The sequence below is a fragment of the Aythya marila genome (genome assembly GCF_965140915.1).
Source record: "Aythya marila genome assembly, chromosome: 3".
Classification (NCBI taxonomy): domain Eukaryota; kingdom Metazoa; phylum Chordata; class Aves; order Anseriformes; family Anatidae; genus Aythya; species Aythya marila.
In genome coordinates, this window is record NC_139044.1 from 110,425,311 (window position 1) to 110,443,722 (window position 18,412).

At 42.2% G+C, this 18,412-nt stretch overlaps 1 protein-coding gene across 4 annotated transcripts in view; it reads left to right on the forward strand.

Moving 5' to 3' along the window:
* TDRD15 (tudor domain containing 15) overlaps positions 1 to 18,412 on the forward strand; it is a 210,791-nt gene that overhangs the window by 108,426 nt on the left and 83,953 nt on the right. For 3 of the 4 annotated variants that reach the window (XR_014317266.1, XR_014317267.1, XR_014317270.1), the window contains one exon: positions 10,172 to 10,282. The gene's annotated coding sequence lies outside the window, so the exon portion shown is untranslated. Of the gene's footprint in view, positions 1 to 3,004; positions 3,080 to 10,171; positions 10,283 to 18,412 lie in introns of those variants that run through there. The other variant, XR_014317271.1, reaches the window with a different exon arrangement.

Genomic DNA, 18,412 nt, shown 5'->3' on the forward strand with positions numbered 1-18,412 from the left:
GCTGGAATTAGTAAGATGGGTCCCATGAATGAGCACAGAATCTTAGAGTATCCTTACTTTATCTTATTTAGCAGCCCTGAAAAACACTATTCAAGGAGCCAGAAGATTTTCATGTTAATTTAGAATTAAAATTCTAATTAGAAAATTTAGAATTAAAAAAGATTTTTTCCATTCTCCACAAGTCAAACATTTGTGGTTTATTACAAGATTCAGGGTCTGCTTAGGAAAAAAAAAAAATACAACATTGACACACACAACTTAGTTCAAGGTTCCTCATTCCCCAATTATAAAATGGGCAAGCCAAAAGGAAGCCTACTAGCGCTAAACCTGAATGGAAAATTATTTAAGAAAAGAACTATAGCTGATAAGTGAAAGTATTTTTGAAATTGTGTTGGATATCTGAAGAAACAGAATTTTGCACTGACAAAAGGTATTTTCTTCAGTTAAATAGCAATCCTGGCTAAGAGGGAGGTGAAGTCAGTGATAAAAAAAATAATGGAAAAAAATGGTGCCTGATAGCAATGAATAAAATCGGTATTAGATAATGCAGAGAACTGATAAAGAAAACTAAAGGGATCAGTTGAAAATCTATGCTTAATAGGGGAAAGATAACAAAAAATTCTTTAAGCAGGAGTAAAATGCTTAGAGTATTATAAAAATATGGATAGTAAAATTGTGCACCCTGGTAGAAAAAAATGCAGGATTAAATAATATGTCTGTTTTCTAAAAGAAGAATTAAATATTTTATTTTCTCTCACTTCTGAGGAAGAGTGCTAAACAGCAACACCAAATATTTTTGAATTTACAGATAATTCTCAGTCAAGAACATTACTTGTCCGTGGAGCATTACGTAGAAAAAAAATCTTAGACAAATTGCACTAAGATTTTAAATATAATCGATGCCAGTCAATGTGACATTATGGAAAGTAAGTTGTTTTGTGTGTGTGTGTCTGTGTGTGTGTTTTTCCCAAATGATCCTGTGTCTTGGTGAGATCACAAAATAATTTCATAGACTGATTGTCCTGATGGAACATATCTAGACATTTTACAGTTTCACTGACAGCGTGTGTGGCTGGCAGATGTGACACAGCATCCATGGTCGCTTGGTGCCTGTCCGGAGCAGCCAGGTGGGATACCCAAAGTGTCTCAAATCACACAGAACATCTATGTTTAGACAGCCAGATTGTCCCCTGATGCCCACACTGAGTGGGATTCATGTGTCTCACTAAAGATAACCAAAAATTAAGATGCCTGTGTTAGAACTTCATTCTTTTTAGTCATCAGAGAAAATAGGCACCTTCCAATGTACTTCATCTGACTTAGCTGAAATGCCTGTCTTAGGGTGAGGTGAAACATCGCCATAAGGTGCTGAATTTCCCTTCATCAACTGTGGGGAAACTTAGTGAAACTGAAATTTGATGAAAGCAACCCAATGCTGTACAAAAAGAGTATTGACAATTTGAAAAGAGTTTGGAAAAGATCTATAGAAGCATTTCAAGGTTTGGAAAAGGTGCTTTCTAGTGTGGAACTAAAGAAGCACGATCAATTTGTATGTCCAGAAAGGTTAAGAGGTTGTAACCTGTCATTACAACTGGGGGGAAAAAAAAAAAAGAAAAAAGAAAAAAAAAAAGTATTTGATAGTTGGAGGCTCTTTAACCTACCAAAAAAAAAAAAAAAAAAAAAGAAAAAAGACAACATCCAACAGCTGAAAGCTTAAACTAGCATAATATCAGTGCAGAAATTAAAGTGTACTTTATTTACAATGGAGGTAGCTGTATGACTGTTACAGCTGGTGACTGTAAAAGCTTATCTCAGGATATAGAGTCTTCTCATAAGAGTCTTCTCGTAGAGTCTTTTCATAAGTGCGTATCTAGATGATACACTACCACGTAAAGTGAAGAGATGAGCTTGGTTAAATTCCCAGTGAGATTCTGTGGCTTGGGAAGCACCAAGCAACAGCCTGAATACTTAGAATTATTCATTCTGGCTGTAAAAACTATGAATTTCAAAATCTTTTCTAAAGCAGAAAAGAAGCACTGTACATTTATCAGTGTTCCTGCAAGTTCCAAAGAGGCTTGGGAGAAATTATTAACTAAGGCAAAAAAGGAAGTTGAAAAATGGGGAAGATGATAAAGAGGGAAACAGAGGAATAATTATGTAGAATTTCCTCTCCCACTGACATGCATTTGGTTAAAATCATTTTAATTTGATTTTGGATCAAAAAGTTCTATTATGCTTTATTTCGAATTTGGTTTGTTTGACTTTTGGAAATATATATATATTATATATATATATAATATAATATTATATATATATAAAAATTGTATATATATATATATATATGCAATATATATATATAATTTGCCTGACACTTCCACACTTCCTCTTAATTTTTCTCTCTTCCCTCTTTTTCTTTTGCAAAATAGATTTGGAAACAGTAAACTAGAAAGGGAAGGAGAGAAAGGGCATATTAAGTTTTTTAACCAACAAATTTCCTTGGCTAGAAAAGCACATTTGCCATTTACTTCTTGACATTGCACACAGAAAAGAAATAAAACTATACAATGATATTTTTTTCAAAACTTAATGAACTTTGAAGAACGTATAAATGAACCTAAATAAATAGAAACTCATGACCTAGTATATAATGATTATGTGATTTTCATGATACTTGTGTAGTTTTATCTTTTTTCCACTACTTAGAAAAACAAAAACAAACAAAACAAAACAAAACAAACAAACAACAACAACAAAAAAAACCCACAGGCTTATATCCACAAAAACTGAAGTTTTTTCTTTACATCTTTATACAGCAGCTGCTGCTGAAGTGCTTTTGTAAGTGCGACCATTTTATAACACAGCATCACATAGGAGCCTCTCTGCTGTTTGTCTAGCTAGAAATGCAGGCGGCCTTAACCCACTTGGTATTATGCCTAGAACTTTTATATATATTTTTTGCTTGCTGTTTACAGCCATTTTTATTAGTGTGCCTCTTTTTTCAGTACACAGGTTTGTGGAGCAAGCAGCTGTTCATTTGTTTTGTCAGTAATGGAAAGAAGACTTGAACAGCTGATGACAGGTAATTTGGGCTGATGTTCAAGTTCTTATAATAGAACTGTGTAGAAAGCTATCACTTTATCTTACACTGTCTGTATACGTGTGACAAGACTTTCAGAACAGAAGAAGAAATTTGCACTTCACAGGGTAAATAATAAAACATGAGAAAATAGACAATGGTGTTAAGAGTGACGTATAGGAAAACTACACGCAGGAAGCCATTTCTGGTGCACAACAAGGCATTTTGCTGCTTCTGCATTGCTGGAATTTTTGATAATGATTCATGACTGTCACGCATTAGCACCTCTTTTATCAGTTTTTAATATTTGTACAAGACTGGAGCATGCTCAGAACATTTGTATTTCCTGAATGGAAAATGAGCAATGTCACCTAACTTGAGTTTCAGGAATCTTTGGGCAAATTTAACACATTTGCATTTTGTCCGGTTGGAACCTCATTTCCATTTGTCATTCACTCTTTGGGGATTTCACCTTTCACGTGTTTTCTGGCAGTTCTTTGACAACTCCTGAGTGTTTGCTGTAAGTCAGCCTCATACATTCATGGCAAATCTCTGTTCCAGATCTACTTCCATGCAGGAATTCATATTTCCATCATACCTCAAAGGACACTGTTCCTTTGTGGCTTCCTGGAAATGGCAGTTGTAGTAATTACAGCTGTCCTCTACTCCTGCCTTGTTTGACATTGAAAGTAGCTTTTGTGTGTGCATCCCTGTCCTCTACTGCTTTTCTCTGCCACTGGCAACCCTCTTACTGCCTGTCCTACCCAGAGTTCGGGGAGTTCCCTGGTACCTGTGTTACAGCAGTATTTGGCTCCCCGCTGCCACTTTTTAATTCGTTCTGTCAGCTTTCCTACCACTGCTGGCTTCAGAAGTTTATTTGCTGTAGGCAACAGAGAGTCCACATATGGAGTGCCTGGAGATGCTGTCCTGGCTGCTGCCTATGCCTTCTGTTATTGTATGTCTCCAGTTGTTCAGTCGCTTCTTAGCTTGCTCATGAAACTGTGAAAAGCTCTTTTTTCATAGGTATCCCCATACATTTGCATTGCAGATGGAGTGTCGGTCATCACTTGTGATGAGTAACTCAGTGGTTTTGCTTAGCATCACAAAAAATTAAAACAGAAAATATGTTATGAAGAGTTCAGGTGATAGTCCAATCATCAGAAACCATATGCTGCACAAGAACAGGAAAAGCTATTTGGTTCAGCCAAAAGCAGAGATCATGTAGCATATTCGTTATCATTATTTAATAGGATGTAATTATGAAGTATTTGCATACACAGAAATATACTCTGTAGCTAGTCATGGCTCTTGAAAACTTGCCACTTGCTTAGTAGAACAGACTCCTGTTTTATACGGATCCTCATGAATTACTTATTGATTCTGCTCTTCTCTGTAGCTTCTCCCTCCCAATTTAAGTGTTTTGGGCCTCATTGTGCTGCATGGTGTGACTGAAAGGTCAGTTTTTCAACCTGTTGCATCCTCTGGATGTGACAGCACTCTTGCTGGTACTGTGTCTCCATGAAGCAGTTGGATTAAGAATGGATCATACAGCTTAATGATCTGGCATAGGGATGTGACTCTTGGAATACAAAATAGAGGAGAAAAACTGAATGTAATTTACTGAAAAACTGAGTTGATAAAATAAACAGATACAAGTAAAGGTAAGCATTATGGTAGGGCAATGCATAAATGGCAAATAGACAAGTCAATAATTAGTGACTATAAAAAGCAATCACCTTAGAAATACAAGGTTAATTTTTTCATTCTTTGAAGCTTGCCTTGTTGGTCACTGTAAATCAACAAAAAAGTTCTTGGATATTTTGTCCTTGATATTCTTTGGTGTGCCAGTTTCTACCATAGCATGAAGAATTTGTCACTATTCAGACAAACAATCCAAACAGTACAAATACTTAAGTTCTTACTTCTAAGTATAAATGAACAATAAAACTATCAAGGAATATTTATTTTTGATGTATTGTTGAACTTTTGTATAATCTTCAGCAAACTGCCATTTTAATTTTAAACCCACATATGGGAACCTCCAAATTAAACAGGTCTGTCTTTCAGTCACAGTAAATTGGACTATGCAATTAATAATCCATCCAGTGTATTATTTTTGAAGAATGGAGAGTCAGCTATATACTTCTTCTGAACTGTATTGGGATTTAGCCTCCTACCTTCCATTCACAGTAATGGGACTCATGCAGATAAATTGCCCTCAACAACATAAGATTTCACCCTTTGGTCTCAAGCTAGGCGTTCAATTGCAACCTAAACAACCAACCATCCCCTGGTTATGAAAGATATATGGCATATGGGCATTCAGCATAAAGAACGAAATATCAAAATAAGGTTATTTGTCAGGAACTAGGAAAAAAAAACACAACACATTATTTTATAAACAGCAGACAGTACAGATGGAACTAGAAGTCATGCAGCTAACAGAAGGATCAAAGAAGAACAACTCTTTCCTTGATGCAAGGAAGAGAAAGAAACAACAAAGTGTGCAGTACAGTGTGTACTCTTGACATAGTAGGGTCAACCAGGAGCTTAGAGAGACTTCTGAGCAGGGTAAAAGGAGCTAGAATAAGGAAGAGAAAAATGCATGAGTATCTTGAAAAGATAGAAGGAAATTGTCTGTTTGTTAAGTTCCTTCTCTGTAAAGTTGCCATCTCTTGGGCTTTCTTTACTGTGTATTATGAAATATATTGAATTATTTTAATATTAAGGTGCCAATATCATTGAGTCCGGTGATGTTTATTTTCTCAAGGAAAAAAAAAAAAAGGAGAGGGGAAATATAATGTCAAGGTTTTGAGAAACATAAATGTAAAACTAAAGAACTAGACTTGTTATACATGTTTAGGAGGGTGGGATGGAGACAGGGAAAGACAGACAGAGAGGGCAACGTAGAAATATAATGCAATTTAAATTTAAATTATTTTAACACAATTTTATGATTTTTATAACCTATCATTTTCAGTGCTGGTTTTGTTTTAGTTACAGAGTCTTACTGTAATCAGTATTTTGCTTTTATTTAACATATACATAAATACTGTAATGACTTCAGATATTGTATTAGGGAACTGAGCAGGCTGGAAAACCCACATATTTTGCAAATGCTCATCACCTGTCCAGGATACATAATGCAGGATTCAGATCTGGATGTGCTAATCCAAATGTTGCAATGTACTGATGTACGTCTCGTGTGGTGTGAGTCAGCCCTCTTTAATGTCCCATGGAAAAATCCATTAAACATGTTCTCCTGCATCTGGAAATCATTTTATGTGAGAATGGCCGCAAAGCCAGGATCTACCAAATTCTTAAATACATTTTACCAGAAAATGTCAAGATCATAAAACCGTAGAATCCTCTAAGTTTGAAAAGACCTTTAAGATCATCAAGTCCAACCATCAACCTGATCTACCAAGTCCCATCACCAAACCATCTCCCTTAGTATCACATCCACACATCTCTTAAACACCTCCAGGGACAGGGACTTTATCACCTCCCTGGGCAGCCCATTCCAAAGCTTGACCACCCTTTCTGTGAATAAATTATTCTTAATGTCCAATCTAAACCTCTCCTTGCACAACTTGAGGCTGTTTCCTCATGTCCTATCACTTGTCCTATTACCTGAGAAAAGAGACCAACACCCTCCTTGCTGCAACCTCCTTCCAGCTAGCTGGCCCAAGCAATGAGGTCTCCCATCAGCCTTCTTTTCTCCAGACTAAACAACCCTTATTACCTCAGCCACTGCTCATGCGTCTTGTTTTCTGACCCTTCACCAGCTTCATTGACCTTCTTTGGACACACTCCACCACCTCGATGTCCTTGTAGTGAGGGGCCCAAAACTGAACACAGCACTCGAGGTGCAGCCTCACCAGAGCAGAGTACAGGGGGATGATCACCTCCCTGGACCTGTTGGCCATGCTATTTCTGATGCAGGACAGGTTGCCCTTGGCCTTCTTGGCCACCTGAGCACACTGCTGGCTCATATTCAGCCGGCTATTGACCAACAACCCCAGGGCCCTTTCCACCGGGCAGCTTTCCAGCTACTCTTCCCTCAGCCCGTAGCATTGCATGGGGTTGTTGTGCCCCAAGTGCAGGACCTGGCAAATGATGAATGTGTCTAGAAGAATAAAGAAGAAAAGAAGGGAAGAAAAATGAATATTAAACTGTGAAATAAATTTCATCATTCAATTTGATAGTCCATTAATGGTACTCAAAAGAAGAACCATCTTACATTTCATAGCAGGCTTTTTGTTGTTTTTTTTTTTTTTTTTTTTTTTTTTTTTCTCTTCTTCCTGGAGTTTTACTTGTATTTTTACTATCTGTGGGCTTGAAGCACAAATTATATATTCATTGGTAGCAATGCATTTTACAGCATAAAGCTTGCTTCCTTCTGCCAATGCTCCTTTCAGATGACTCATGGATTCTTCAGGTAAAATAATAATTATCTCCCAAGAATTAAAAAAAATAATCTGTACTGACTGTCACTGCTTCATTGAAATGTTGGATAACAGGATATGAACAAATGAACATTTTTAGTTTCTTTCTGGCTTGCTAATTTGTAGCTAAGATTACATTTCTGTCATTTTCATCTCCTATGGCTCAAGAATTCTGACATTTGTGCCTCCCTCCTGTGTTACCCCCCAGACTCAACCATGCAGTTCCTATGCCAAAGTGAATATAATAAGAATATAAATTAACAACTACAAAGCTCTTCAAGAACATTTGGTCTTTGGAAGAAAAGTACTTGTCACATAGTCCCGTTGTTGCTGAAAAAAACAGGAAGGATTTCCATTGCCATCATTAGCAGTTGGATTAGATTCAAGTGTGGGTTTAGCAAAATGGCAAAGAAAAAGCGCTCTAGTGATGCCTCCCTAATCCACATTAAGCAGGAGCCCCTTCTCCCCAAGCATGGTGCAGTATCACAGCTATGCAACCTTCCTCTCTCAGAAGGACAATTTCACAAAAGGGCGGTTTCCAAGGATCTGCACATGTATCTGCATCGTTATCTGTGGGAGAGCTTCAAAAATCCAAAAAAAAACCCACAAGTTTCTACCCAGTCTGTTTCAGATACTTCACAGTTTTGTGGGTGTTTGTACCAAGGTGGTGTGACTCCTTGTTAGCAATGAAGTAGCTACGTGCTAAGATTTATAACCAGACTGGAATCCAAATTACACACTGATGTTGTGGAATTCAGCTCTAGTGCTGTGGCCTAGGCTGGTATCATATGGCAATTTGCTATTATGGAAATTACATCAGACTGGTGATAATGTTAAAAGTCTGTTCATATGTTCAACTTATGTGGTAATTTCTTTGTTCCCAGAACCAAGAAAGTGCAGAGGAAGAAGAGTAAACTGAGTCTGCTTAACACCTTTCACTAACACTGAACATCATGCTGTGTGGGTGACAGTCAATGTAAAAGAAGAGCCTGAAAGCAGGTTTTAATAAATTCAGTTATCACTTTCCTAACTTTGTTTTATGACTTTTTGCCCAGCTGCAGTAAGTAGAAGAACATCATCTGGAAATGCTGTAGTATAAAATTTTTCACTGATGCTTTAGCAGCGGAAGAGGGACGATACCCAAAGCTGTGTGTAGGGAGCTGTGAAATGTGGCACTCAAATCTCTCAAAGAAACAGTTTTCTTCACTGAATGTGGATGCTGAAAATCAATTATATGTAGATTGGCTATGAGAGAGACAAGCTGTTCTGTTGATTTAGGCATGACCTGTGTGGTGACGCTTCATCTCCCACTGAACTAAATATTCTTTCAAATGACATATTAATGGGAGGGCATCCAAAATACTTGCTAGGCAAATGAATGTGTAATAGCCAGATGGTTTATTTGGATTTTCAGTAATCCTCAGAGGATCAGAAAAGGGATTTATTTAGGATTCAGTAAGTTATGGCATGCATTTACCTGTGTTAAAGCATCTTGAAATACAGTACATTATAATTGCATATCTGTTCTTTTTTTATTCTGCCACATTTGTAAAGCACTGTGGAAAATGACAGCCACCTTTTCATGGGGTAGTAGGAGTATACGGGGATTGTTTAAGAAATATTCTTGTAAAAGGCGTGGTGAAGCAAATTACCCAGTAATCCTTTTGTCACCTTTATGGCTGCTCCCATCACCCTTCTGCTATTCTTAGGACTATTCAAATCTTTTATACCACATCAGATTCCTTCTATTCAAAATTTAGCATAAAGACCATAGCACATCTCAGAAGGTGGAATAAAACTTACCCATGGGAGCCTACCTACATAAGTCTATTTAATAGATAAAATATATTTTGGAATGCCTTCTCTTTACTTGAACATATTGCACTAAGACAGAAAACTTCTAATACAATACCATACAGGCTCGCTCTTCATGCTTTTATCTCTGTATGTGTCTGGTCAAAAGTCCTCAGCATATGCACACTCTCTTCAGCTGGGAGAGTGAGCCACAGGTGTTACATTTGTATAAAGTCTGGCTTTTATCCGTATAGTTCTCTAATATACATACACATATAATTTTTCCTCTTTGAGCTGGAATGGGTCCCTTTGATGCTACTGTATATTCTGTATAGAGGGAAAAAGGAAATTGAGTTTCTCTCAGTGGTGGGATATGCCTGGAACACATTTCTTCTGGGGAAAACTGGGCTGTTTCTGAAGCATTTCAGAAATTCATGTCTTTTATAGACCAATAGAACTATTTCTGTGCCTTCCACTGGCAGCAATAGTGGACCAAAATGATTCCCGTCTATGGTACAGTTAGTGAATCAGCAAAACACTTACAAAACAAGTGTGTCACTTGAACAAAATATAAGTGTAAATTCTGTAGAATAATTCAGGAAAGCCTCTCCAAGGCTACTTGTCATCTAATTTGTCCCAGTTGCTACAAACTGGGGGAAACCCTGCCGTACAGAACCAAAGCTCTACCACTGGGAGTGCACAGCAGGATCACATATGTACTCTGCTTGCTGCTTGGGAAATCGGTCTCCTGAGTGATACAGAAAATAGCCATTCATGCAGCTATGGCCTCTTTAGAGCCTTGTTTGTTAAGTGATATCTGATTTTATTGAGTCCTACTAAAACTGTTTTGCAGTGATTTAAGGACGTGACAGTAAGACTACAGTGAATCCATTAAATTTTCACGATGACAGACAACTGGATAGTCTAAGGAGAAGACATCATAAGATTTTCCTCCTGCTGATTTGTAAGTATGTCTTGGCTTCTACCCTTTTGGCTTCATGCACATGACTAGATCATAGAGGCAGACTCCTTGCCAGATACCCAGATATTCTTGGAACATTGGAACTATCTGCTTGCTCTCCCAAAGGTTGGGGATAACCCAGTTTCCTTAGCCCTTGCAATTGAAGGCCAAATCCTTTCTTGACTGAGAAGGCAGAGGAAGAGTTACAGGCCTGTGCTCAGGAATGTGCTCAGGTTCTGCATACAAGTCTCACAGAGATGCCAAGTGGCAGACCTGAGGTATCTTCCTTGTTGGCAGAGCCAGGGGGTTGGCTCTGGCATTCCAGTGCTTGATAACTCTCCCAGGTGTGAGCCACATCTGGGGGGGCTAACTGCTCTGTGGTGTCTACAGAGACATCTGGATGTTTCAGATGATCCCAGGACATTCTTACCCACATACAGACACCTCACTTTAAGCTATAACCGTGCTGATCCTCACCATGTAGACCCACTATTGAATGCCTGCAATGCAGCAGGAGACCACCGATCATTTGTTATGTGTTGTGACATATTCCCCTAATTTTCTACACTGTCTCCTTGACTATTCCAGTGTGCAATCATGGTCCACAATGCCAGCAGCATGTACAAGCGTCTTTGTGAACCAGGCCATATAAAAAGAAATAAAAATCTACCAATTCTTGAATTCAGAAGGTAGTCTTTCCACCATTTGTCACTTACCACTCTCTCAGTTTCATTGTGAGCCATGCTTTTGCATGAAATATGAGGCATAGCTGTAAGCCAAATGCCAGTAGAAAAGTGGATTATCCCTGCTTCAGCATCCCTTATTGTGATTCAATTTTCGTACATGATAGGCACTACCGTTCAACAAGCAGCCCTGTCACTGGTCAGCATTTGATTTAAACAAACATTTTCAGACCGTAAGCTGGAGAGGTGCTTGGTCAAACAATTGATCAGTGGGGTAGATGAAACTAGTAATACAAACACTCTATAAGCTAGGCATAACACTGGGAAAGCAGATGAAGGTTTGAAGCCAATGATTTTGATTTGCATGAGTACATAAAGAAGGATATTTCTGAAAGTAATAGAGATTAAAGGTGCTGAGAGAAAATAAAAGCTTTTTTTTTTTTTTTTTTTTAAAAAGGCACTGTGTAGAGGAAGGGGGGGGGTCATTTTTACTAGTTTAATCTGGCTGTAAGAAATATATTACTTGGCTTGTCAGCATTTGATCTCAAAATTCATTTTAAGGATTCAGGAACAAAATCTCAGATGAACCAGTGCAGCGTCCGCTTAAGTGGGGAGATGTTTTTCCAATCGTTTTAACAGGCAATATGCAATATAAGTGCAAGTCTCCAGAGGTCAATAGAGTTTGCTGTAGTTATCAGGAGAAAATAGGCTTCATGGTGAGTAGAGAAAACAGAATTCTTTTAATATCCACAATATCATTTTAATGTTTGATAAAAGATTCTGTGTATGTGAGTGTATGCATATTTGCACACACGTACACACATAAAGAGATATTAGTAATATACTTCAAACAAAAATATTTCCTGCACATAGTGACTTTGCAGTATATTTAAGAAAGCTACAAAGATCCAGCAGAAGACTGCAAAAGAGAGGAAAAAATATGGCTTCCTGCAAACTAAAACTAAGCTAATTGTGGGATCTTTTAGTTCACACCAAGAATATTACATGGTATGTAAAAAATCTACTGTCAGTCTGAGAAATGGTGTCAGTTCCTGACATCGCTCAAGCCTGTGACAAAACTCCCAGTGGCTTGCATGAAAGCAGAATTACATCCATTATGTTTTTCTCATGACGAAGTACACCAACAGCAAAATAAACTTTCAGAGCTCTAATTCCTCTCCTTTTGATTATCACTACTTACTCTGCCTTATTGTGGTGAAATCTTAAAATAACATGTTACCCTTAATCTCAAGAGGAAAAAATTGTACGTGCTTCTTGAGATTAAATCTCTTTTCATGCAGAATATTCTCAGTGGAGATGCTAAAAGGAAGAGGTTTCCCCTGAAGCCTACCCCAGCATTAAATAGGGGTTCCTTAGAACATCCAGCAAGGTTATTTTCAGAAAGTTTTATAGACATATTTTATTCTTCATAAATCCTATAAAAATATACGGTAACACTTTTTTTTTTCCATATATCGATAGTGATGTTTTTCAAATATAATAGTTACAAATTTATTTATACAAATAAACCCTTTTTTATTAAATTTATTAAAAAGGGTTTATTATGTGACCTCCTTTGTTGGTTCCTTGGCAAAAAGTACTCTAGAGACAAATGTCAGGAGCCAGGCTTCAGTAGGGAAGAGAGGTTATTTTTTTTTTTTTTTTTTTTGGAAAATGCAATTTGCTCAATACTGTTAAAAAGTAAGTGTGTGTCTAAATTTAAGACTCAGCATAATTGGAATACTACAGATTTCCACAGGAACACTGGTCTCTCACCTGGTGTGATCTGAAGCTGTGGTCAAATACTTGATGAAATTCTCAGCTGGTTTAAGTAGATGTAATGACCCTGACTTCAACAGATAGCTGGCAGAGAATAGAATTTAGTCTGCTAACTTTTTGAAAGCAACCATTTTATTTATTCTTCAGCTCTGAGCATTTATGTTCCAGCTGGTCTCAAAAATCACATAACTGGAAGTTGTAAAGACATGCTGGGGAAAAAAAGTGGCAGGAAAATTGGCAGAAAAAGAGACACTGAAAACTTGAAGCAGAAACTATGGCAACACGAAGCACTTGGAGGAAATGCACAGGAGTTTCACCAGTAACACCTGGAGGACCAGGCTTACACCTCAGCAGTGCAGGCAAGGGTTGAGAGAAATGATTCTCCCCCTGAGAGAATCATTTGTCACATGTAAGACTGCAATCCTGACTGCATCCACACCTGCATTTTAGATTGCCCCAGTACAAGAAAGACATTGACAAACTCCAGCAGAGGACACCAAGTTGGTCAGGAAGCTGGAGCACAAGGTAGGCTGAAGAGTAAAGAGAGGCTGAGGGAGACGGGCCTGCTCAGGTCCCAGAAAAGACTCTGGGGTATCCTCTGGGATGCCTGGTAATATGATAAGCAAAAATCAAAAGCTGGAGCACTGGACTTCCAGTTTAGATACTGGGAATAATTTCCTGACTACAGCAGCCCTAAAAAACTGGAACAGAGATTGTTGGTGCTCTCTATAGACACTCAAAACTCAGCTGGGCAAAGACCTGGCACCTGCTCTACTGTGGCTCATCCTTCAGTGGCCAGTTGGACAGGATAACCTCCAGAGGTCCCTCCCAACCTGAATGATTCTGCAATTCTATGATACCATTCAGTTTACTTAAATTATTCTCTTTGTTTTCAAAGAGAAGTGACAGTTTCAGAAATGGATCCAGCTGTTGATTATATGCTTCAGGGGGCAACATTAATGGAGAAGCTGCAGCCCTTTTAGACCCCTGGTAAACTCAGGCCTCAGTTTTTATTGTTTTCTACCTTCAGCTATTGTGTAGCATTGCTGAGCTCATAAAGCAGCTGCTGTGAGTGGTGTGAAAAGTAATTGCTGTATATACTTCATACAGCTTGTAAAATGATTTGGAAATTACTGTAGAGAAGTGAACTGCTACTTTGTTATCAGTGTAGAAAAGCTCAAGATGGCAGATCACTAGATAAGCTATATATATATGCATATATAAATACTCATATATAAGAGCTGATAAATCCACGTGGATTAAATATAGGAATCTGAAAGAATAAACACTTTTTTTTTTTTTTTTTTTTTTCATCTAGGTGTATATGCATCTATCTATCTATATATTTGGCCATTTGCCGAGGCGATCGGCTCCGGGGCAGACGCGTTCTGCAGCGGAGCGGGGGATCGGGCCAGGCAGGGCTAATTTTTTCCGGCATCGAGCCTACTTGAGGGAGCCGCCAGGACCCGGCAGCCCTCGTGAGGGAGGCTGACGAGGCGAAGGCGGAGCCAGCAGCGCCCCCTCCCCAGCCGTTCAAAAGCTGCCCCTAGGGAGCGCGAGCGACCAGGAGCGCGGTGACCAGGGCGGGCAAACAGGGCGTGGCGCGTCAGAAGGGAGTGGCGCGGCAGTTTGCGGGGCAGTTCGCGCAGGCAGGGCGCGCAGGAAGGGCAGAGCGCTCCCCCTACACACAAACAACACCTACTTAACAACAGCCGTAACTAGGTGATAATGGTCGCCACCAGGCACGGCGCGCTCTCCAGAAAGTCGGTACACACGCAGACCGACTACCCGTTAAAAAATGCAGCAGTTCAGGTCACCGGATGCAAGGAGTGTCTGAGCCTGTTGCTGCCATCGGCGGGAGGCAGAGAAACTGCGTGCGTGAGGTGCGAGCAGGTGGATGACCTGGTCCGCATGGTGGCGGAGCTCAAGGAGGAGGTGGAGAGGTTGAGGGAAATCAGGGAGTGTGAGCGGGAGATAGACTTCTGGAGTAACTCCCTGCAGGGCCTCAAGGGGAGGTGCCGAGGTGAGACTCCTCAAATGGGGGCGGACCCCCTGCCCTGTCCCCATCAGGCAGAGGGAGGGGATCTGGGAGCTGAGGAGGAATGGAAACAGGTCCCTGCTCGACATCGCAGGCGATGCCCTCCCCTTCCGGCCCCACCTTCCCAGGTGCCCTTACGCAACAGGTTTGAGGCCCTAGAGATTGAGAGGCCGGTGTGTGAGGAAGAGGTAGCAAATGTTCCCAGGAGGATGCCTGGGGCGAGGAGGTCAACTCCGCGCCTCAGGACTGCCTCCACCAAGAAAGACAGGAGGGTTATTGTTGTTGGAGACTCGATTCTTAGGGGAACAGAGGGCCCTATTTGTCGGCCTGACCCTACCCGTAGGGAAGTCTGCTGCCTCCCTGGGGCCAGGGTCAGGGACGTTGCCAGGAAGCTTCCTAACCTGGTACGCCCCTCTGACTATTACCCCCTTTTGATAGTCCAGGCGGGCAGTGATAACATCGAAGAGAGAAGCCTCAAGGCTATCAAAAGGGACTTTAGGGGACTGGGTCAGTTAGTGGATGGAGCGGGAGTGCAGGTGGTGTTTTCGTCCATCCCTACGGTGGCAGGGAGGGGTTCAGAGAGGACACGGAAAGCCCACCTGTTAAACACGTGGCTCCGGGACTGGTGCCAACGCAGAAATCTTGGGTTTTTTGATCATGGGGCACTTTACTCAGCACCTGGCCTGATGGCCGCAGACGGGTCCCTATCTTTTAGGGGAAAAAGGATCCTGGGCCAGGAGCTGGCAGGGCTCATTGAGAGGGCTTTAAACTAGGTAGGAAGGGGGATGGGGCTGAGGCTAGGATTGTTGGGGCTGTGCAGGGGGGAACAATGGCAAGGCCGGAGGATAAGGCAATGGCCCAGCTGAAGTGCATCTACACCAATGCACACAGCATGGGTAACAAACAGGAGGAGCTGGAAGCCATCGTGCGGCAGGCAGGCTACGACTTGGTTGCCATCACGGAGACGTGGTGGGACCAGTCTCATGACTGGAGTGCTGCAATGCATGGCTATAAGCTCTATAGAAGGGACAGGCAGCTTAGAAGAGGTGGTGGTGTGGCTCTCTATATTAGAGAGTCTTTCGAGGTTGTAGAACTCGAGGTTGGGAATGACAAGGTCGAGTCCCTTTGGGTTAGGATCGGCAGGGACAACAAGGCTAGTGTCCTGGTCGGGGTCTGCTATAGACCGCCGAACCAGGATGAGGAGATGGATGAGGAATTCTACAGGCAGCTGACAGAGGTTGCAAAATCATCAGCTCTTGTACTCGTGGGGGACTTCAACTTCCCTGACATATCCTGGAAGCACAACACAGCCCTGAGAAAGCAGTCTAGGAGGTTTCTGGAGAGCGTGGAAGATAGCTTCCTGACGCAGCTGGTTAGTGAACCTACCAGGGGTGGTGCCCCGCTAGACCTTCTCTTCACAAACAGAGAAGGACTGGTGGAGGACGTGATCGTCGGGAGCTGTCTTGGGCAGAGTGACCACGCAATGGTGGAGTTCACAATTCTTGGCGAGGCCAGGAAGGGGACCAGTAAAACCGCTGTATTGGACTTTCGGAGGGCTGACTTTGAGCTGCTCAGGACACTAGTTGGTGGAGTCCCTTGGGAGGTGGTTCTGAAGGGCAGAGGGGTCCAGGAAGGCTGGGCGCTCTTCAAGAGGGAAGTCTTAATGGCGCAGGAACGGTCTGTCCCCACGTGCCCAAAGACGAGCTGGCGGGGAAGAAGACTGGCCTGGCTCAACAGAGAATTGTGGCTTGATCTTAGGAGGAAAAAGAGGGTTTATAAGCTTTGGAAAAGTGGGCAGGCCACTAAGGAGGACTTTAAAGAAGTAGCGAGGCTGTGCAGGGACAAAATTAGGAAGGCCAAAGCTCATCTGGAGCTCAATCTGGCTACTGCCGTTAAAGATAACAAAAAACGTTTCTATAAATACATCAACACAAAAAGGAGGACTAAGGAGAATCTCCATCCTTTACTGGATGCTGGGGGAAACTTAGTTACAAGAGATGAGGAAAAGGCGGAGGTGCTCAATGCCTTCTTTGCCTCAGTCTTTAGCGGCAATACCGGTTGTTCTCTGGATACCCAGTACCCTGAGCTGGTGGAAGGGGATGGGGAGCAGGATGTGGCCCTCACTATCCATGAAGAACTGGTTGGTGACCTGCTACGGCACTTAGATGTGCACAAGTCGATGGGGCCGGATGGGATCGACCCAAGAGTACTGAGGGAACTGGCAGAGGAGCTGGCCAAGCCACTGTCCATCATTTATCAGCAGTCCTGGCTATCGGGGGAGGTCCCAATCGACTGGCGGCTAGCAAACGTGACGCCCATCTACAAGAAGGGCCGGAGGGCAGACCCGGGAAACTACAGGCCTGTCAGTTTGACCTCAGTGCCAGGAAAGCTCATGGAGCAGATCCTCCTGAGAGTCATCATGCAGCACTTGAAGGGGAAGCAGGCGATCAGGCCCAGTCAGCATGGCTTTATGAAAGGCAGGTCATGCCTGACGAACCTGATCTCCTTCTATGACAGAGTGACGCGCTGGGTGGATGAGGGAAAGGCTGTGGATGTGGTCTACCTTGACTTCAGCAAGGCTTTTGACACCGTCTCCCACAGCATTCTCCTCAAGAAACTGGCTGCTCTTGGCTTGGACTGGTGCACGCTTCGTTGGGTTAGAAGCTGGCTGGATAGCCGGGCCCAAAGAGTCGTGGTGAATGGAGTCAAGTCCAGTTGGAGGCCAGTCACTAGTGGCGTCCCCCAGGGCTCGGTGCTGGGGCCGGTCCTCTTTAATATCTTCATCGATGATCTGGACGAGGGCATCGAGTGCACCCTCAGTAAGTTCGCAGATGACACCAAGTTAGTTGCGTGTGTCGATCTGCTTGAGGGTAGGAAAGCTCTGCAGGAGGATCTGGATAGGCTGCACCGATGGGCTGAGGTCAACTGCATGAAGTTCAACAAGGCCAAGTGCCGGGTCCTGCACCTGGGGCGCAATAACCCCAAGCAGAGCTACAGGCTGGGAGAGGAATGGTTGGAGAGCTGCCAGGCAGAGAAGGACCTGGGAGTGATGGTGGATAGTCGGCTGAATATGAGCCAGCAGTGTGCTCAGGTGGCCAAGAAGGCCAACGGCATCCTGGCTTGTATCAGGAACAGTGTGACCAGCAGGGCTAGGGAGGTGATCATCTCCCTGTACTCAGCTCTGGTGAGGCCGCACCTCGAGTACTGTGTTCAGTTTTGGGCCCCTCGCTACAAGAAGGACATCGAGGTGCTTGAGCGGGTGCAGAGAAGGGCGACGAAGCTGGTGAGGGGCCTGGAGAACAAGTCCTACGAGGAGCGGCTGAGGGAGCTGGACTTGTTCAGCCTGGAGAAGAGGAGGCTCAGGGGCGACCTTATCGCTCTCTATGGGTACCTCAAGGGAGGCTGTAGCGAGGTGGGTGTTGGCCTGTTCTCCCACGTGCCTGGTGACAGGACGAGGGGGAATGGGCTTAAGTTGAGCCAGGGGAGTTTTAGGTTAGATGTTAGGAAGAACTTCTTCACTGAAAGGGTTGTGAGGCACTGGAACAGGCTGCCCAGGGAAGTGGTGGAGTCACCATCCCTGGAAGTCTTCAAAAGACGTTTAGATGTAGAGCTTAGGGAAATGGTTTAGTGGGG